At 33.9% G+C, this 23,297-nt stretch overlaps 1 protein-coding gene across 4 annotated transcripts in view; it reads right to left on the minus strand.

Moving 5' to 3' along the window:
- LOC143229213 (uncharacterized) overlaps nt 1–23,297 on the minus strand; it is a 314,530-nt gene that overhangs the window by 124,637 nt on the left and 166,596 nt on the right. The gene's annotated exons all lie outside the window — the stretch shown is intronic.

Raw genomic sequence — 23,297 nt, forward strand, 5'->3', positions numbered from 1 at the left:
GTTAAGAAAATTACGCTACGTCATAAAAACATCAATACAACTACAACACTGCATCGTGAATGATGTACCTAATAAGTAAATAATTGTTATACTGATTTATAAATATATAATACTTAAATTTCATTGTTTGAAATTAAGCACAAAGCTACACAATGGGTTATCTGTGTTTTGCTAACCAAGTGTATGTAAACTTGATTTCTAGAGGTGTGAGTCCGCAGACATATCGCTGTGAGGCCTGCCATAGCCAAGTATGTTAAGGCGTTCGACTCGTAATCTGAGGGTCGCGGGTTCGAATCCCGGTCGCCTCAAACATGCTCGCCCTTTCAGCCGTGGAGGCTTTATAATGTGACGGTCAATCTCATTATTCGTTGGTAAAAGAGTAGCCCAAGAGTTGGCGGTGGATGGTGTTGACTAGCTGCCTTCCTTCTAGTTTTACACTGCTAAATTAGGGACGGCTAGCGCAGATAGCCCTTGAATAGATTCGCGCGAAATTTAAAAATTATATCACTGTGTCACTAGGGGGTTAAAATTTTAATACCAACTTAATATTTGTTATTCACTCAATGACAAGCAGCTTTATTATTTTAATAATTGTCATCATAAAAACCTCAGGTTTGTCAACGGCAAGCCTGAGAGTTATAATGATGACAATAATTTAAGTAACAAAGCTGCTTGTCACTGAGTGAATACCAAATATTAATTTCGATACCTGCGGTGGTCAAAACATACACTCGATGGTTGCTATAAGTATACATGAAAGAACCTTTTAATAAGTTTCTCTCACAATAATAAAATATTATCTATATTTGTAAAATTAAAATGGCATGGCCAGGTGGTTAAGGCACTCGACTCGTAATCTGAGGATCGCGGATTCGAATCCCTGTTACACCAAACATGCTCTCCCTTTCAGCCGTGGAGGCGTTATAATGTAACAGTCAATCCCACTATTCGTTGGTAAAATTAGCCCAAGAGTTGGCGGTGGGTGATGATAACTAGCTGCCTTCCCTGTAGTCTTACACAGCTATATTAGGGACGGCTAGCGCTGATAGCTCTCGAGTAGCTTTGCGCAAAATTCAAAACAAACCAAACTGAAATTAAAACGTGTCTGTTCACAGTGTTTCTCCCAGAAAATGGCCCGGCATGGCTAGGTGGGTTAAGGCGTGCGACTCGTTGTCTGAGGGTCGCGTGTTCGTATCTCCGTCGCACCAAACACGCTCGCCCCGTGGGGGCGTTATAATGTTACGGCCAATCCCACTATTTGTAGGTAAAAAGTGGCCAAAGAGTTGGCGGTGGTTAGTGATGACTAGCTGCTTTTTCTCTAGTTTTACACTGCTAAATTAGGGACGGCTAGCGCAGATAGTCATCGAGTAGCTTTGCGCGAAATTCAAAAAAACAAAACAAAATATAAACAGCGACTTTCACTTTATTTATTTAAAAAGTATGTGTTACAAACGTGACGATTTTGAACAAATATATTCCGTAGTGAAACTTAAAGAATTTATGCAAACCATTTACTTGGTGTGACAGCTAACGTAGCATGAATCCTATTAAGCTCAACAAATGTGATGAGAATTAGTTTTACGTAGATATCGTTTATCACATTTCGATAGATTAGTTCATCACTGATTTATAATTATGGAAACGCGACAAACATTACCTTTAGTGAAACTTGAATTATATTATACTTCTTGAAGGTCCCAGGCTCGACAAATATGACTTCAAATGGATTCAGGCGGGAAAAAAAATATCATTTCCTTTAAATCCCTTCCTGCAACCAAATGTGGTTCTCATCATTTTCACTACCTCTACAATAACATCTACAGATGAACGTATAGTGTATCATTATAAAAACACACATTCTGTGTTCAAGAGGTATTCTCTGATATCTAAGTTGACAATAACGCCATACAATCAACAAGAAGATGAAGAGTGGCATGGTAAGAATAGCAAATCACGAGAACCGTGTTCCAACCCACTGCATCTGGAACTAGTCTTTCCAACGACTGTTATTGGTCTGATGGCTGTATTTGAGCGCTATTGTCTGACAGCGAAGTTTCGCTTACGAGATCAATTTTAAACAACACATTTTGACAAACTATCCCTATACCTTGCGGTTTACGGAGACGACTATATGCAAGACCACACATTTAGCAGACTGAAAGTAGAATTGTTCACTCTAGCTGCTTCAGGAAACTTGGCAGATATGTGGTTTAATGGTATTGCTGTGATTCCAATTTTTCGGATATATTGACCATAAAAATAACTGTTGGTATCAAGTTGTGGCCAGAAGCTGGGAACCTTTGTTTTGTCGGCTCACACCAACATTAAAGCCTCGTTTATTATTCTGTAAATAAAAGCAGGAGTTATGTGTAGCTTTATAGCAAAGTTGATTTTCGGTTGGATATTACGGTTTTTTACATAAACATGGCATTCACTGTACGGAAATGAGCGCATTGTAACTGACTTCCTTTGGATGTGGTTTTGGAGTCCTTTGCAGTCTTAAACGCTTTGCCTTAAAAGTTTTCTGTTTCCATAGGAAACACTGATGATCCTCTTCTCTTAGCTTTGGGTTTTACCATAGCAATACTGTACTGTTGAATGGGGGGAATATTTGACATGTGTTCTATAATTCTGTGAACTTACGAATGAAAACAAAGAAGGATATGTAATCATATGTCAACTGCACTATATCTGCCATATCCAGTGTTGATGAAGCCTTTTGCCCAGTACTAGGACTCATCAAAGTAGTGGGTTAGGTATTACTTATTGTATATAATTAATTGTATGGTTACAAACTATTATGGTGAAAGCTAGAATAAGTAAATTAAGCGTAATTATTATTGATATTATCTAAATAATTTACAAGTCAAAATAACGGTGAAGATTAGTGATACATTAGTTACGTGCATTAGTTTTAAACTTTATTAGTTAATGCTATTTCCGTGAAGAGAATTAATTATAATATTTAATATATCTATTTTTATTTGTCATTGTTGTATATTTTTATCATCAGGACTTAGTCATGGATTTAGGACTAAACCTAAATCTCATATGCTCGCCACTAAAATCAAATCTGAGTTACAAGCTATAGTTTCCAATTAGATATACGTGTTTATGTGATTGGGTGAAAGAAATAAACGAAAAAAAACAACACTGACGATATAATTTCGGTATCTTAAGAGCTACTTACGTTGTTACTTTAACTTATTAGAACGCTTTGCTTTAGTAGTTTCGTCCTTCGCTGTTAGCGATATTTTCTTGGGTTATCCAAAAATATTTATCGTAGGCATTACGTAATTATTCATAAGTGAATTAATATATAGTGCTGCTTAATGTTTGTTGCTTGTTTTGATCAGAAGTTAATAACAATCAACTTTACAGAAACTTAACATGTTGGCCGAGAGGATGCAGGTTTAGATTTCTCTATATTGACGTATACAAATCGTCTTCATATGGTGAACTTAAATCCCCACATTACAACAATAGCTTTACTTTAGATTCAGTATTGAAGTTGACGTGACTAAACACTTTGTGTTAATTTTTTTAAAAATTAATAATAGAAAACACTAACTTCTATCTTACACATGATAACGGAAGCCCAGTAGAAAAGGTAGAATTTTTTAAATTTAGATATATTTATATATGCTTTAGGTTCCACAGCTTTATATAATTTAACATTTGCGACGTTTTAATACTTTTATTGTTAAAAAATACATTACCAGTAACAGCTAGCAGATTGGTATTTTAGTTCAGTTGGTTAAGTGCTGTTTGGCGTAATACAACTGTTGTTGTCGTTCTAGTGCTAAGCCACACAATATTCTATCTGCACATTATACAACACAGATTTTAGCGTTTTAAATCTACAGACTTATCGCTGATTCACCAGGGTCTTGATGTACGAAAAGTCGATCCCGCTAGCGAGAAGTAAAAATGACAATTTCTGTGTTGGTTGGTCGGTCATCGTGTTGTACATTATAGAATTGTTTTCTTACTGTTTTTGATGTTCTTTCCAGAAACAAAAAAAACCCGCAATTTTTAATGTTAACACAAGATATAACAAAGGTAAAATTGTGTGACAAAAGACAACTTTTATTCTTCTCACAAATGATTTCAGATATACAAGTATCTTTGAAATGTCACTGTAAATATAGACAAAACAAAATCGACAACATAACTGCATTTTTATTTCAATCATACACGTTTGTAACATTCTGTTTTCGTTGGTGCTCATGCAACGCCTTTTGTTTTTACTGACCAGTTTCACACTGAGTGATATGAGGTTTTTCATTTAAAATTATGTCGATTTTTACAGCTTTGTAAAACTGAGGTAAACTAGTCAAATTATTTTTTGACTCTACATAGAATTTTTATGTTATCGAAATAACGATAATTAGATGCAAAAGAGAAAAAATAAAAGGCATTTTATTCAGGATATAATTAGATTTCTTTCAACGACAACACCATTTATTTAGCCCCATTTCTCTCTTTTTATAGCTCGAAAAACAGGAAAATATTGAATTATGAAATACTGAGAACATATACCTTGTGAATAAACGAAAAAATTTATAAATTACCTTATATATACTTTTCTACGAACCTTTAGCCTGACTTTGGGAAGAATAAGTCGACCAGACAATCTAGCTTTGGAGACTGACTTGGTAGCTGTACAATTAACATACCGAGGAAGCCAATAGGTGGGAAAAGTATTTCCTTTTGCTCTGAGTAGTGTATTTCAAAAATGGAATTTCTCTTTCTAGACTTGTTTGGATTATTGTAATGAACAATGTTTCAATATCTTGGACAGCCGTAGCCTAAAGTTAGCGTGTTTGCACTGGTAATCTAAGAATTCATAATTTGTGATTCGTTGTCTCAAAAACGTGCCTCGCAATTTGGGGCAGTGAATGCTCTATACAAAGGACAGTTAAAACACATTACTCTATCAATAAGAATAGCCCAATAATGGGCCAAGGGTGCTGTTGATAAATTGTCTTCTCGCTAGTATGTTAGTTCTTCGTGTAACCAGTTTGCGACATTCCAAAACAAATAGATTGTATTTTCAATACCAAAAAAGTCTCCAGAATGAAATGACTTGAAATAATAGCAAAGTAATACAAAACGTTTTTTTGCGAACTCCTGCATAGTCTATTGGTGACCTAACGTCATCCTATCAAGTTATTTGTTCTCTTGGTATCTGTGATACTTTGTGGCAACTTTTTTATCTGCACAACTTCCCCTTCTTATGATTTATATTGTTTTTATTGTTACAGTATGTCAACTGTTTTCAGCTATTGTTGATTTTTTGTCTTATTTGTATCACGTACGATAGTTATGCTGTTACTTATCAGATTTTGTATTATAGAAATTTTTAAAATGTTAAATAACGGGGATTTGTAATATTTTTTAACAGTCCTCATTTATTTTTTGTTTTTTTAATTTCGGGCAAAGCTACTCGAGGGCTATTTGTGCTAGCCGTCGCTAATTTAGCAGTGTAAGGCTAGAGGGAAGGCAGCTAGTCATCACCACCCACCGCCAACTCTTGGACTACTCTTTTACCAACGAATAGTGGGATTGACCGACACATTATAACGCCCCCACAGCTGAAAGGGCGAACATGTTTGGTGCAACGTGGATTCGAATTCGTGGCCCTCAGATTACGAGTCGAATGCCTTAACCCACTTAGCCATGCCGGGCGTCCTCATTTATAAAGAGGAAACATAAATATTTTTATATGCAACATACGTACATTGTGGTGAAAAAACTAAATTTAATTGAGATTTAAACATAGAAATTGAAGTGAAACTGAACCAAGTGTATAGTTATAGCAATAAAAGAGAAAATAAAGGAACGTTTGTTTTTAACTTAAAGGTTTAGATCTGCTCTCCTGATTTTGTATTTCACTCCACAAAACGGATCACAATGTATCTTCGCAATACGAACTTCTACTGCAAACATAATTACCCGAGATACAAAAGCATGTACACTTGAAATGGAAAATATTTGCAATACAAACAAATTGTATCTCTGGGGAAAATAAGCACATCTGTTGTTCGACGCTTGTAATAGCTGCTCTTTCTGTCTTTACTGAATTTACAAAGGTGTTTGTTTGTTTTGAACTTCGTGCAAACCTACACGAGGGCTATATGCACTTGCCACCCTTAATTTAGTAGTGTAAGATCAGAGGGAAGGCAGCTAGTCATTACCACCTACCGCCAACCCCTGAGCTACTCTTTTATCAACGAATAGTGGGAATGACCATCACATTATAACGTCCTCACGGCTGAACGGGCGAGTATGTTTGGTGTGACGGGGATTTGAACCCGCAACTCTCAGATTACGATACGAATGCCTTAACCACCTAGCCATGCCGGGTCAAAGTTTGCATAGGAACAATTGGTTTACATAACTGTATAAACTGTCCTTTAGTGATGTAATAAAATTATAATTTCATGCCATAGCTAGTCCACAAGTAATATTGCTATTGCAAGGAGTTGTTTTCGTGTCATGATATTTCCTGTTTGTAAAAGTCCTATGATATGTGGTTGAGAATTCTATGGTTAATGTGTTGATTAGTATATTGTCATAACCAAAGTATGCAATACTAACACTCAGATTTTTTGAACTGTAAACAAAATTTGAAATTTAACATATATTACTAGCTCTTGGAATGCTGCCAGTTGTTCTACAATTATATATAGGTTACTTTACTTGCTTCACCAAATAAATGGTTATTGCGCCTTCTTTTTATACACTCTTTGAAACGATGAGTCATCAAAATGTAACGATGAATTAACGAAAAAAACTTAACTAAAGTTAAGAATATTTCGTTTTCGTTAGCACAATGTAAGGTTTATGTAGCTCGTCATAACAGAAACATCTTAATGTCTTTTACTTGGCAGCTGATCAGCATACATCCAACATCCCCATTACCTCAATCACAACCAAAACATGACATAAATAACTTTGTGCATTGTTAACAGTGGAATTCTATTAGTGAGCATAAATGGTGAGCTAGACGGATGTTGCAGTCAATAATAAACAAGTGAAAAGTGAAGAGTCGGTTTTGCACGAGAACAAATATTTAACAATAGAAGTTCCTTTAACGAATGCAATATTGTTTATTTCTCTTTCGATTCAATTTCGTTTAATAAAATTAACAATTGGAAATAAGACAAAATAAGATAGCTTCTAGAATTTTTGTAATCAACGTTTTCATGTTTTGAATAAATGTAATGCCGTGTTTCATAAAGCACCAGTCGTTTTACATATTACTTGCTACTTTGAAATTCAAAGACCAAAGACGTAACTGTACACTCATACAATCTTGGTTATTCAGCCTATACAGTTAACAGTAAAATATGTGTCGGATATTAAAACGTTCTGCAAATATACATAATGTAACTGTTGTGCGAAACATCGAATTTAACAATCAGAGGTAAAAAATACGAACACTTTCTATACAAAGTGAAATGCTTTTTATACCATCTAAAACCTTTTGCGACTCAAAATCGGAAGTTACATATGATTCAAAATAGAAACAAAATGGCGTACAATGTTCTGTTTAAAATATTAATTCTTCTAACCGTTTTATTAAATCATTACAAGATTGTCTTATCTAGTTGGTTGATATTTATTAGGATTTTTGTTGCTTGTACGATTGATAAATCAAAACATTATGGATTTATCAAATATGATCAAATTTCGCAACATGTACAAATTAACAGGTTTTATGTTTGGTGAGATTAAATGATAATCATTATTATTGTCAGTTTATATCTACGTTTTAAGTCAACTATGCAAAAGGATATCACACCAACTCTCTAAGTACTGTTTAAAGTCACTTATACTTGTTAATCGACATGAGTAAATACAAAGTTAAACTCGTCGCTTCAAGAAAATTATATGCATTTCACTTTCTACAACTAGCAATCTAAATCTGCGATCACACACTACCGGAAAGGTAATACGATTTGGGATTACGAAAACAAGTTGCGTCAAAGGTGTCATTAAAATCCTAAACCTTTAAAACTTGGCCACATAGAAATTACATATTATTATAAAACGATCTTAAATATATCAGCAAGACACGAGACAATTACAGTTGTTTTTGAGAAGAGTATACATCAGTCATTTCTAACAGAAAATATTCATACGCTTAGATCATAAAAATTTCTTCAGGTTAGGATTTAGAATTTCCAAGGCGGGAACTTACCTTGTACGTGATAGTATTGGAAAACAATGGAGTATGGAATAAACTGATAGAAGTCTTATCTAAAACTTCGCAAGCAAAGTGCATCATCTTGTGACAAGGGAGAATCTTCGAACACAAATATAAGCGGCAAAAGCCACGTGCTCCAGGCAATGATATGCAACATAAACAAGAATAATTTCCCTATGGAGAAGGGAAACAAGTCACCTGTACACAGCCTGTTTTGTTGTCACGTGCCTCAAGTAGATAGAGAAGTAGATAAGTACTCATACCGTTCTGTCGAGAGTCATACTGGTAAAATCGTCAAATACAGCACCTATAGGTTTCTGTGCAATCGGACTGTGGAAACAGGCACTCTGACATAGCTACTGCATCAATTTTGATAAGATGCCCATTCGTCGAAGAGCATAACCGGACTACAACGACGTGGAGTTTTCCAAAGTAATTCTAATACAACGTACTTATTTTCCTGGAGATGCAGGTAGAAGATGAGCGTACCTCCATATTTAAGAACAAATCTCAAGGGAAGACCCAGTATATTATAATTGTACAGTAGTTACTCTTTTTCTAAGATTAATAGAACGTTTAAAACACATGAAACATTTCTAAATCAGATCTTCTATATTATTTTCATTGTATTTTATTCCTTTTGTTTAACTATATTTTGACAGATACGACTAAAAATATTGGAATTATTGTGTTTCTCTTCCCGTTAGTCCTAACAAGAGTAGATGAATAACTGGAATTACGTAAAATAAACACTTCTTTGATAACTTTGATTATGGTAGAAAATCGTCAAGAGCTGATTATGGGTTAAATCATTTTATATTTGAGAACGTTAATCACATCAAGATAAAACCGATTCGTATCTACTTCTAAAAACTATTTGTGGTAATTTAGGTATTCAAGTCTGATTTGAATTAAGTGTTGGAGAATAAACTTTTTACACAATGATATAATGTATTTTTCTTTACAGCTGTTTCTAGAATAAGCTCGTGTAGGTCTAGACGTCAAAGTATCAGCTTTACCCCTCAATTAAATGACACAGTTATTCGTAATGAAGAACATATAGTATACTTTTTATAAAGAATAAAGAAAATCTGTGAAACTTTACGATATATATATGTATGTGTATTAAGTCGCTAGCTTAACATTTGTTATATTCGATATTTATGAATTAATGCGAGTGTAAGTTATTTTGTAACAACCTATTGCCACATTTACTTGGTGGCTGATAGTAGTTAAAATGAAGGAGGAAAATCGCAGTGTATGACAAGAGTGTTAATTGCATACAGAAACTGTTCGAGGTGTTGGTGTAGGTGTTTTCTTATTGCAAGGCCACGTCAGACTATCTGCTGAGTCCAACGAATTGATGTCTATTTATGAAAAATCGCAGTGTATGACGAGAGTGTTAATTGCATTCAGAAACTGTTCGAGGTGTTGGTGTAGGTGTTTTCTTATTGCAAGGCCACGTCAGACTATCTGCTGAGTCCAACGAATTGATGTCTATTTGTGCTACAGAAATAGGTTTGTTAACGTTTCAATCACTCTGGTGATATCCTGATGTATGATATTTGTAGAATCACACCCATCTTAGATTTAATATGTATGCTTCAAGCATAAGGCTTGTTTTAACATCCTTCAGTTATCTTTGATAATAGATTCTATCTCGAGTCAGATATCCTTCGTTAGAATCTGTTTCAGGTTTCACAAACCTCAAATTTAGCGTTTTTCACCACAATGACTTTTCACTCTTGAAGAATAATTGCGTTGTAAAAATGGAATGTGAAATACATTAACACCCGTAACGCTGTTGAGTACAAAGTTCCTAAAGCTCTGTCGTTTTTAGAACTATTGTTTACTGGTACTAATGCTCTCTACTTAATGGAGTAAGTAAAAATTATTTATCAAGCTTTAAAACTTATGTTTTTGCAATTGGTTTCCACTATTACACACTAAAAAAGTTTTTTAAAAGTTCTAGTTTTATCAAAAGATATATTATCTCTCCTCTATGTCCTTCTCTGCAATTTAACAAATTATTATCGTAGTGTAGTTATGTAGTATCACTAGGTTCACTTTGAGTCATTAAATATAAAGAACAAATTATTCTAAGTGGCTATTTTAATTGTTTTTGTAGAAATAGTAATGACTCTTTAACGTCATTTATGAACTATATAACATAAGCTTAAAGCAGTTTACATTATTATGCTTTTAGCTTTATTTAGAAATATGTGAGAATATGTGGCTTATTTTAGAATATATTATGTTCAGTTTTGGGGCCGGATGCAGCCTAGAGGTAATCATGCCATATTTTGGATCTAAAAGTCTGTGGTTTACGTTCTGCAAATTCAAGATCACGTTCTGGTCTTTAGGGTCGTGGGTGCATTATAAGAGTGATGTTCAAATCCTCCTCTTCGATGTGTGTTTTCTTGTAGCAAAGCCACATCGGCTATCTGCTGAGCCCACCAAGTGGAATCTAACCCCTGATTTTAGCGTTGCAACTCCGTAGATTTACCGCTGCACTAGCGTGGGGCCTACTCTTCGATTAAAATAACCGATGACCACTAAATCGTAAGTAAAATGTGTAACTCTTTGGAATGTTTGTAGTAGCAAATAAATACGTGCAACTAAGCTGTTGTTGTTTTGAATTAAGCACAAAGCTACACAATGGGCTATCTATGCTCTGCCCACCGCGGCCATCGAAACCCGGAGCGTAGGGTTGGAAGTCTGCAGAGATGCCGCTGAGCCACTGGGGAGCTGTAACTAAGCCTATCTTTTAGACTACTAAGGTTTATCTCAGTGTTAAAACGTTCACTCATGACGCGTTTGTTTAAATTTATATAGAAAGAGTACAACTTATGACACGTTTAAAAATAGCAATTCACGTTCAGTTTTATATTTAAAAAATTTGATTCGCGGAATGTTTTTTTCGGACTAAGCTGAGCGTGACATTTTTTTATATCAAAATATGTATGACTAATTAACTTATATTTAGCTCACGGTTTGTTTCAGTTATCATTAAGTTCAAAGCTACACAAAGAGTTATTCGTGCTCTGCTGAGGCACGAAGGTGGGAAGATGAACTGACGAGTCTTCATTAACGGCTGCCGATTCTGAGACTCACAGATTGGGAATGTAGCGAACTAATCACCAAGACATGCCATGCAATGTTTAGCTTCTGTACAAATGTAATGCGTATCGTATTTAGGAAGTAGGTCATTTTAATGGATTTCTCGAAAAAGAATACTACTTTAAGATTTCGGTTGAGCTAAGTGAGAGTTTCTTGCAAGATATTCTTATCCACTTGTCCAAAGACGCAGAAAAGGTACAACAAATAATAACACGAACATTTAAAAAAAATAGTGAAACTGTCTTGAAAACTACATATGGAGTAATGGAAAGTATTCTATGAAAGGTCATCATCATTCTGTTTTTCAGGAAAGCATACAGGATGAAAACGAAGACCGAAGTCTCAGGGCTGTTAACCAGTCTTTCGAAGACGCAAAGACGGTAATAATAACGATTCCAAGAATAAATCATTAGTAATTTTTTAAAGAGTAAAGGTAAGAAGTACCAAAGGGCCACCAACTACTGCTTTACAAATGAAGATTAAAAATAATTATATTAAAGATAAATATAGAATAACAACAGTGATTAAAAAATAAGGTCATCAAACAAAACCTCAAGAATACATTCTACAAGCGATGACATAAAGCATTTCTTTTTATCAAATGTTTCGTAAAATATTATTTGTTTGTTTTTGAATTAAGCACAAAGCTACACAATGGGCTATCCGTTCTCCGTCCACCACGGGTATCGAAACCCGATTTTTAGCGGTATAAGTCCGTAGACGTACCGCTGAGCCACTGGGGGCCTCGTAAAATATTAACTTTGCTTCATAGAAACTCAATTTTTTAAAGTTATAACAAATAAAACCAAGGATAACTTACAATCTAATCAAGTCGCCTTTTTTTAACAGATATTTCTTTTTTGTAAAACGGATGAAATTCATGGTCTTTCTTATATTTTTTGAAGTAATATACCTTCGAAATATCCTTGAAATTTATGCTCCACGCACACTGGGAAAACTAATTTAAAATACAATCATTGCAGCACATGAACATCTCTTCCCATGAATTTTAGTTTAATATGTCTTTGCAGAAATACTTACAGCGTAATGCAACATAAAACGAATCTTGACTCAATTTTAAATGAAATTTCGCAAAAGAAAGCAACATGTTATTTTGCTGCTTTTTGAAGTTCAGTTGATTACGTAATTAAATGAGACATCTAATAACAAAGCAGAAAACTTAGATTCTATCTAAGAAATATATTTTTTATGATGTTCTTATTTGACTATGATGTGACATTCAAGTGTGAGACAAACGTTAAGATTTAATTCAAATAATAATACACTTGCAGATAACATACATCTCATATCATGTTTCGTTTACAAGAACAGATAGTATTTACCTAAAAAAACATGTTTTTTTTTTCATTCTAACGTATTTAATATATTGGCCAGGTGGTTTAGGTACTCGATTCGTAATCTGAAGGTCGCGGGTTCGAATTCAATCCCACTATTCATTGGTAAAAGAGTAGCCCAAGAGTAGTATTGAAATAAATATTTAATATCAACAAAAAAGTCATATATAAAAAATAAAAACCTGCTACCTGAACAACGATAAATAACTGAGAAAAATAATGAACGAGTTATTTAATACGTGATAGAGAAAAGCTGAGCAAATTATCTTAAAGTAACATACACAAGAGCAAAGTTAACAGCAGTTTGAGCGAATACAAAAGGTAATTAACTCTCTTATGGCTAAAAACTGAAACACAAGCAGATATTCGGACGATTAAACATATGGATCAGCAGTATGTTAACTGAACATTGAAGCCGGATCAATATTTAGTAGTTTTACTCAGTATGGGAGAGTGGAAGTTAATAATGTGTTATGTACTAATTGTAAATATAGTTTTTCGATTGAATAATCAAAAACAAAATTTAACTTTAATAAATACAAGCTTCAAACTTAATGTGTCTTTCGTTTCTCAGCAAGTACCTAGCTTAGAATAAAGCACACAATGAAACTTACTTAGCAAGTTTATATAAAAAAACAACTAGTTGACAACTGAACGTTTCTATTAAAGCTCTGCAGCATAGTGTCTAAAGCTAAAAACTACGTCTTGAGTCTTTCACTTACAAAACACATCTCTCGTGGCTACAGGCTTTCTAAAAGACATCTAGTATACGGTAACAATGTTTTTCCAGCGCCCTTTTCAACAGTTTGCATATAAATCCATAATCCTTGTGTGCGGAGACTTTATTAGTATGCATTGGTATCCAATAATATAATATCCCTTTTATTCTCCAACTGCCTGAGGTATGTGACATATGAATGGATATGCTGTAGGGACATAATATGTACACGTGACTTGTTTCGCTTTTCTAGATGGCGATCCTTCTTCATTATATTGCGCAGTGTTGTCTTGAGCACACACATGACTTTTGTTACTGATCTTTGTGTTCTTATAAGATGCTGCATTTTGCTTATTACGTATGGGGTATGTTTTATTCTAGGTCTTATTTTGGATGAACCTGGTTCCCCAAATCGATCCATTTTTCTTTTGTTTTCCATTGTCATTATGCATAAAGAATATCCTCGTGTTGGAAATTCTAAATCATCGGTCTGTATATTTTTGATCGAGAAAATACAGTAATAGTTAAAATTCGAAAGCGTTTATTATTAGGTTAGCTTTGAGTCAACTGTGAGAGTATTAAATCACTTTCTTAGAAAGCACCAAGTCAACTTTGTTCACATTGATTGTGCTCTGATTACAACGTGTACTTAGATGACATCAAGATTATACGGTCTGGACCGCAACAAGTCCTAAATGGTTACATTTAATCATATTACAGCTGTTTTCTATATAGTTTTAGCTCAGCTGCATATACATTAAATAAATAACTATACAGCTTCGAGTCAGATTTATTAAGATCTCCTTTATGGCTTTAAGTAAAGCTACACAGACTGTTTCTTTGCCTTTTGATTTTGACGCAAAACTACACGAGGACTATCTGCGTCAGCCGTCTCTAATTTAGCTGTGTAAAGCTAGAGGCAAGGCGTTTCCATCCACCGCTAATTCTTTAGCTACTATTTTACCAACGAATAATGAGATTGACTGTAAAATTGTAACATCTCGAAGGCTGAAAGGATCAGTATGATTGGTGTGACGGGATTCGAACCCGCGACCCTCAGATTACGACTCGAACACCCTAACCACCTGGCCATGCCGGGCCCTATACATATTGAAACACGTTTTTTGATGACTACCATTTAACGTATTTATAAACTGGGACACTTTCCTTAATTCACTAATGCCTTCAAGTAAAATGCTTTACACGTTAGAACACGTTTCCAATAACTACAGACTAACTGCTTCTTTACAAGACATATTTAAGAACAAATTCATTTTTGCAGAATAATAAAAAAACAAAAAAACGTTTCTTTACCCTTAGTGGTTACTGGTATGGAATAAGAAATACTGTTATGAAGCTGTCATCCTTAGTGCTTTTCAACAAAGACTTATTTTATGTAGCAATTTTTGGAAAAATAAAAGTGAATGTGTTTTATGTTAAAAACTAATTATTTAATAATAATATTTTTTGAACTTTAAATGTAGAATAACTGTATTTAGTTAAAACTAATATCATTTGTTTTCTCATTCTACGATTTAAAGACCGTGTTCTTGCTCTAAAGTCATCATGGTTAGTTTATAAATTTGTTTATGATGTCAGAAAAAATATACTGAGTTCATTACAAGAATACTGTTAACCCATATGAAAAAAATGTGCAAGTTTGAGGTCTACAGTTAACTCAGTTGTAAAAATGACACTTTTAATGTAATAACAGCTTTTCATTTTAAGGTAATTCTTTATCTGACTCCGATTGCACATCTCAAGTTTAACGGATCCTTACAGTCCTTGCATCAATGTCTATAAGTCATACGTTATCAGATATGACACAGTGTTAAACCAAACCAAAAATCTGCATTACCTCAGGAAAAACGTATACAAACAAACGTCTTTTTAGTGTTCATGGTACTATTGCACACGATCTGTTTCGCATTCTTGCTACGAACATGATGCATCTGACATACAGGTTGGTCATGTAAAGACTGTTTCACTAAACTGATACAGTGTCCAGTTCTGTAATTTACTCTCGGAAAAGTAACCTACGACTGCAGCGATCTGGGTTTGAAAGATACTGTTGGTCTGGACGTGTTGTAATTGATGTCCAACCTTGTACAAAAGTACGATAAATTGTATCATTAGCTTAAAAATGGTTCCACATTCTGTTAGTGACACTTATGGATACTTGAATCCAATTTGTGACAGTCTGCTGTGATAGGTTAGCTCCCATTCGTCTGATATATATACATATATAGACTGAATAAGCAATCATTTGCGTTTCACATTATGTTTCGGATTGTCAGATGCCTAATCTATACAATAGTAAGCTTGGCGAGACTGCTATTGCATCATTTTTTGTGAGATATATCACTATATATATATATATATATATATATTTTTGTGGTAGTTATTTCTAACCATACACACATATATACGTATTTCCGTGTTTTTACTACATACAGACAATACTGTTTACCATCATCCAATCAAAATTAAGCCAATATTTTATTTCAAGTGTTTAGATAGAAATAAGTTACACTTTCTTTCTCTTAGATTAGAAAATTAGTAAAAGAGACTCCGTTACAGGTGTATATATATATATATATACATACTGAATTAACCGTTCACGTATTATTTTCCCAGGTGCTTGCTTTTAGTCATTTATACCCACACAGAAAACATGTTCCTTCAGTGGACAAAGAACTCTTGTTATAAAACAAAATTACTTTAGTGACTTATTAAATTTATTAAAGACAATTTATCATGAAGATAAGCATGTTACAAAGTAAACAATCCAAAGAACTTCGTTATGTGCAGCAGATTTTTAGACTCTAATTTTAGTAATACTTGCAGTGGCGAATACGTTGCCATGTCCATTATCCTTGACATATTTTCAATGTGTCGGGCTATAGTTAGTAACCAGCTCATTAACTTCAGTTGCATGGCTACAACTTGGGAACAAGTTAACACAGTTGCCAATAAAGAACGAAACACAACAGTTTTAAACTACTTGTTCGCTATTTCCTCACTTTACAATCTAAATTATTTCCACAATTTAAAGTCCAAAAATTATTGTGGTGTACGCAAAATACCCCAAATCAAGACTTCACAGAATTGGGCTTCAATATTTCAGTCTGCAAAATTTCATTTTCAAATTTGGTACTTAAATGCATTGTGTTCTGGAGTCACCCTCTTCCCTTTAGTGGTACAATGGTATGTCTGCGGATTTGCAGCAATAGAAACCGGGTTTCAGTATCTGTGGTGGGCAGAGTACAAATAGCCTATTTTGCAATTTTGTGCTTAATTACAAACAAACAAACCTGTTCTGAAGTTGCATCTGTGTTTATAAAATCCACGCTTGTCAGTCTATAAAGTAAAACTACCAGCCATTAAAGAAATCGCCAGCTGGAATTGTACACGAATATACTACGTTAAAGATAATAAGAAACAAAAACAAAAAATAATATTAACGTATATTTTTATCACACATGTTACCTCCATCTATTATAAACATAAACTGATGATATTGTGTTCATTGGAGCAATATAACAATACTCATCATCAAAGCAGTTTTATTATTATTACAAATCAGTATTATCCTATATAAATATTTCAGCTCTGGATAACCCTTTACTTTCTCATCCATAGTAACTTTTACAAACTGACTGATACTTGGCTTGGAAGGGACTCAGACCCTAGCTTCAATAATCAAACACAGATTTGTCGATGAATGACTCTTCATCAGTTTTGTGAATATAATAATTAATAGTTTTATATTTATAAATTTTCATTAAATGTTATGGTTTTATTACGAAAAGAAAGAAATGGACTATTATCTTTTTGTTCATTCTTGTATGTAATTAAAAACGACAAATGCAAACAGATAGGATAATATTTATTTTAATGTTTAAAAAGATAAATATATTTACCTGTGTCACAAATTGTTCAATTGTAATAATTATGCAAGTACTATTCATAATCTTGAATCGCAAGGCCTGGCATGGCCGAGCGCGTAAGGCGTGCGACTCGTAATCCGAGGGTCGCGGGTTCGCGCCCGCGTCGCGCTAAACATGCTCGCCCTCCCAGCCGTGGGGGTGTATAATGTGACGGTCAATCCCACTTTTCGTTGGCAAAAGAGTAGCCCAAGAGTTGGCGGTGGGTGGTGATGACTAGCTGCCTTTCCTCTAGTCTTACACTGCTAAATTAGGGACGGCTAGCACAGATAGCCCTCGGTAGCTTTGTGCGAAATTCCAAAACAAACAAACAATCTTGAATCGGGCATTATCTTGTGGTTTGTGTGATGGGCTACAGGTTGGAGGGTCCAGGGTACAAGACGTACTACAGCTGAATGTGCTTTTAGATATGTTTTTCCTTAGAAAAGTGACAAACAGATGTTTCTTTTTTGTTTAAAAGAATTGTACAAAATGTTTTGGGGTGGGGGTGCTGCAACTTGGCTGTCTTTCCTCTGGTTAGTAATTTAAAATTAGGGACTGTTTTCTCCGAACTTTTATATTTTAACCTAGTTTTAACCAATGAGTGGATAAGACTCTTTAGCAGATAAAACACTACACACATTTTGTGGAATTATATACGAACTTTTCCCTTCATTAAAATACTTTTATTTACGAGCTTTCGACCCTCTTCCTGAAGCCTTTAACGAGCAACAATGTATTGACCGATAACATTGGTTAAACTGTGGAAAACTGCTTTAAAATAGGTATTTAGACAACAGTTGTAACAATAACTGACATGTGGTATTAAAGCTAGTAAAGAGATAGAGTTATGACAAATATAGAATATGAATCGATTGCTTCGATATAATAAACACAAAAATAATACAATTATAAGCATTATGGAGAAAAAAAATATATAAAGGGATTTTTAAGCTTCAAATAATACGTTGTAAAATTAAAGGTTTCATTTGACATCGAAACCACAACAAATAATATGCGTTATGTCTTTTATTAATGTTGTTCATAAAGTATTGAGTATCTGTTGGTCAGTGTTTTATTAACACACCCTGATGCCTTGTACTTGTTCGTGATAATGAGAAACCCAATTGAAGTGGAAATGTATCAGGTTAACCTGAAGATGATCTGATATGCCCGAAACATTGTTCTCTGCTTTATTAGTAAAAGTGTTAAAACCTATACCAGCCGTCCTGAGACATATATTTGCCTTGTGCTTGAATGTATTTTTATACGTGGTGTTTTCTTCTCTGTCTATTATTCTGATATTTTAAATCTACTATACGGTCGTTTTTCTAAACGTGAAAGGTTATAGATTAATTAATACGCAGAATTGTGAACGGACTTCCCTCCACGTTAAATTACTTTTCTTGCATGTTTTCGTCCCTTTCACTCTTCAGTTGCTGCCCAATGAAGACTTCAATAGGGGAACCGAAAGCTCGAAATAAAAGTGTTTTACGTAGAGAAAAAACCGTTTATAATTCTACAAGATACAGATGATGAGTTTACAGCACAGTTCTTGATATGTCTTTGGTGTTCTTTAAACCTTACCTGTAACGGGTGTTTTGTTTCTCCAATGTTTTGTTCATCACACTTACGTCGAATGCTATAAACCATGTTTCTTTGTAAGAGGACTGGAATGAGGTATTTTACCTTTGTAAGACTGTCGCATAATATACAACGAATTAAGAAAATTACGATGATGTTAAGTTTATTCGTTATTCTACGAAGTTTTTTTTCCTTTGGTATATAAGAAAGAAATCCTTTTTTTTTGCAATTATCGTGTTGTGGTTCATTAGTAGATGAGGCAGATGAACTATATAACACACGTTTAATTGTTTTACTTGGATAACCGTTATTCCTGAAAATCTTGTCAAAATTTTTAAACTCTCCATCTAGGTAAACAAGGAGTATATGCTTGTAGCACCAGATCTCAGTGTATTGATAATCCCAGAGAGGGTCCGGCATGGTCAAGTGTGTTAAGGCGTTCGACTCGTAATCCGAGAGGCGCGGATTCGAATCCCGGTCACACAAAATATGCTCGCCCTTTCAGCCGTGGAGGCGTTATATTGTACGGTTAATCCCACTATTCGTTGGTAAAAGAGTAGCCCAAGCGTTGGCGGTAGGTGGTGATGACTAGCTGACTTCCCTCTAGTCTTATACTGCTAAATTAGGGACGGCTAGCACAGATTGTCCTCGTGTAGCTTTGCGCAAAATTCAAAAACAAAATTCCAGAGAAGAGAGTTATGGTGGTCAACTTCTCCAAACTCGTGTTCCTGTTAACCAGAACATTGAGTAATGGAAGAGAGTTATCGATATCATGTTCTACAAACAAAAAAATAAACTATGTACTGTCAAATCGACTGTTGGAATGAACATCAAAGGTTTTGAGATCTTCCTCTCTTTGTGTAAGATATTTTTACGGTACGTTTATTTTTTATTTCTCTATATAATGCCTATAACTGTATTTTCCTTTTGTTTATTATATCAAAACAACCAATTTATATTCCAGATTTATCATAACTCCATATGTTTAATAATTTTAACACCGAATGTCAGTGATTGTTACAACTGTTGCCTAGATACCTATTTTAAAACAGTGTTCCACAGTTTAACGAATTTCATCGTCCTGCATTGTTGCCAGATAAAAGCTACGGTAGAGGATCTAAAGGATTTTAACGTAGAGAAAAGTCCGTATATAATCCTACTTATAAATTTACCTATATTATGAGTTTTGAACAACATATTTTCCTGAAAACTGCAAGCCTTTTTGAGTTTCCATAGTTTGTTTTTATTAAATCAAACCAAATCAATCTCAAGGAAGAGTTTATGTGAAATCGGTTAAATAGAGCATACAACATTAGAACAACATCTTTGTGACATAAAACTAGTTAAAAAGAATATGCTGTGTCATAATAATGTTTTTTGTTAAATAGACAATATTGCCTTACAACAATGCCCTTGTTGAAAGATTATTAAATAGGACATACTACATTAGAATAATGCTCTAGTTAGAAGCTAGTTAAATAGAATATACTACATTAGAACGATATATATTTATTATTTGAAGCTAATCAAACATAGGACATACAACATTACAACAATATCCCTGTTACTTCAAGCTAGTTAAATAGACCATACAGAATTAAAATAACATCCTTCTTGCGTGAAGCTAGTGAAATAGAATATAGTATTCTATAACAGTGTCCTTGTCTCGTGAAGATGGTTAAATAAGATATATTGCATTAGAAATAACATTCTAGACTTTTCAGTTATCTACTAGATATTCACAGATCGAACACTGAATTGAGCACTCGTTAGATGTACTATTTATGTATCTTAATAACCTACAAACAGCATTATTTTATATATCTACGCAGTTATATATTTAACTATACAATTTCATTGTTCGTTAGTAAACAGCGCTTTTAGTCTTGGATGGCGGTAAATCCTGCATATTTCAAAATAAAATATCATTGAAAGGAACATTCTGGAGATGTTTCAGTTAAATTGTTACTACATCACCACGGTAATTTCAACAAACACGAAACATTTAACATTACTTACTTAACATATTATTAAAAGAATATTAAAACATAACCTTTTGTGAAATAATGTAGAAATATAGTTTAGAAGTAAAAATGGATAGTTGCAAAAGTTAACTGGATAAAATAAGAACAGTTATCTTTCATAGTTAAGCAGTTTAATCAATAATTATTCATATGAGTTGCAAGCGACATACCAAGTACACTGAAGTTACTTCTACAGGCTGTTAGTATTACTTTACTGATATACAACATACTTGATGTGGTTTCGATTATACTACTCTTCAGAATTCTGACAAGTTTCAAAATTTCTGTAGATCCGGGAATCGAATTCAGTAGCGTCGTTTCTATGTTGAAATGCTTGGCATGAGATCAAACCACGTTGTAGTTAGTTTAACAGGGACCAAGCAGCAAGTAAGTTCCACTAATAAAGATCTCGGTAAGTGCGATGTTAAAAAGTCGTTAAACTAGCAACTGTCATGACGTGATGTAAATAACAAGTATCCCTTAAACACATATTCAGGAAATGTAATGCAGAGAACTGTTTCGGATTCAGAAAGCAGAGGAAAGAAACAAACTCAAGTGAACTAATAAACTATCTTTATTTCCAATAATGTGCTGTGTATTATACCAAATAACCAGATTACAGGTTTTTGTTTTCTCTTATTGGCTGCTGAGATGAGAAGCTTTCTTATACTTGTCTTCACAATACAAAGTTCTGATTTACTGTTGAAATTCAAATCTGGTCTAAATTTTAATGTGCAATATGCCATAAATCAAATTATAGGCAAGATAAACATCTATCTCATACCAATTTGTACTAGTATCTAGGTCAAAAATATAACAAAGTGATATGAGCTTCCAGACGTTGACATATACAATCTTCAAATAACTAAAATAATTAGTACGTAATTGTAGCCTTTAGACATTTCGTTAACAGGTATGCCATACTACATACAGAGCACTTGCATGAACATTTAGAAATTTTTACTCTCATCTGATTAAGGATATATTCTAAACCAGTTGTGGAAAAATGGAGTTAAGAACCATTTCATCCATTACAATACAACCAATTTCTAATAAACTACTAAATTGGTAAAGTCTAGGATTTTTTCCCAATCTTCACTTATGAAAGAGCTAAGAAAAAATAATTGTAATAAGATGATTGGTATAATATTACGATATTTTTAATAAACGTAGACAAAAATTTGCATGTCATTGATGCATACAATTTTTCATGTTCACAAACTATGATACAATGGTACATAAAAAATATGCATCTAGCGATTAGTACCACTACACTTATAGTTTGTGCCAAAATCAAAACGACAGCACAGCTGTTTAATTTAGTGTTTTAATAAATAAATAAATAGTTGGGAAGTTTTTAAAATTACTTTTTATTATTAAACAAAATGTAACGAAAAAAATGTCTTTTGCGACATACGTTACAGTCATGCTTGTTTCTGTGAACTTGTGCTTACGTTATTTGTATAGATATTCAAAACATCATGCTGAAACTTTTCTTCATTACTGTCTTAAGTTTCAGTGACAGTTGTCGACCAAAAGCTCACAAGCTGATTGTTCCTCTTCGACAACTAGTTAGTGCGATAAACTCACCTTACCAACAAATTACAAAGTTTTTTTATTCTCTTTGTTCCCCACCTCTCGGAGACGATACACTGTACCTCATAAAGAACACTTCAGTCTCTTCAGGATACTCATTAACCTAAATGACCTCCTAACAAGTTTAGAGATCTCTGATCTCTTTTCAAACATTCCAGTCAATATTTATCCAACTACCTAAATTACACTTCCCTGATCGGCCCCACCAGTCTCAAAACAGACTCCATTATGGAGCTTGTAACCACTTACTTCAAATACCAAAACAGTTTCTTTGAACAAAAGGTATGGGTGGGCTAACCTTCTGACAAGTATCTACATGGAAAATTTTGGAAAACTAAAGTGTTTTCAACTACAATCCATCCACTTTTCTTTTACATGAAATATGTTCATGACACACTTCTTAACTGACCATATGGAATTCCTTTAATACAAACTTCTTTCACGTTTAAACTCTATCAATAGAAGTATCTCGTTCTCCAGGGAAGTAAAATGAAATAACAACTTCTGTTTTGAATGTTATCATAAAAAGTAGGAAACTTCCACACTACATTATATAGAAAACCTTCACATACTGACAGTTACTTTCTAATTCTTCCTGTTTCTTTTATTGTTGTTAAGCATAAAAGTTCACGATTGGCCACTCTATGGTTTGATTTGTTTTGTTTTGAATTTCGCGCAAAGCTATATGAGGGCTATCTGCGCTAGCCATCCAATAATTAATTTAACAGCGTAAAACTAGAGGGAAGGCAGCTAATCATC

The sequence above is a fragment of the Tachypleus tridentatus genome, chromosome 10, assembly GCF_004210375.1.
Source record: "Tachypleus tridentatus isolate NWPU-2018 chromosome 10, ASM421037v1, whole genome shotgun sequence".
Classification (NCBI taxonomy): Eukaryota; Metazoa; Arthropoda; class Merostomata; order Xiphosura; family Limulidae; genus Tachypleus; species Tachypleus tridentatus.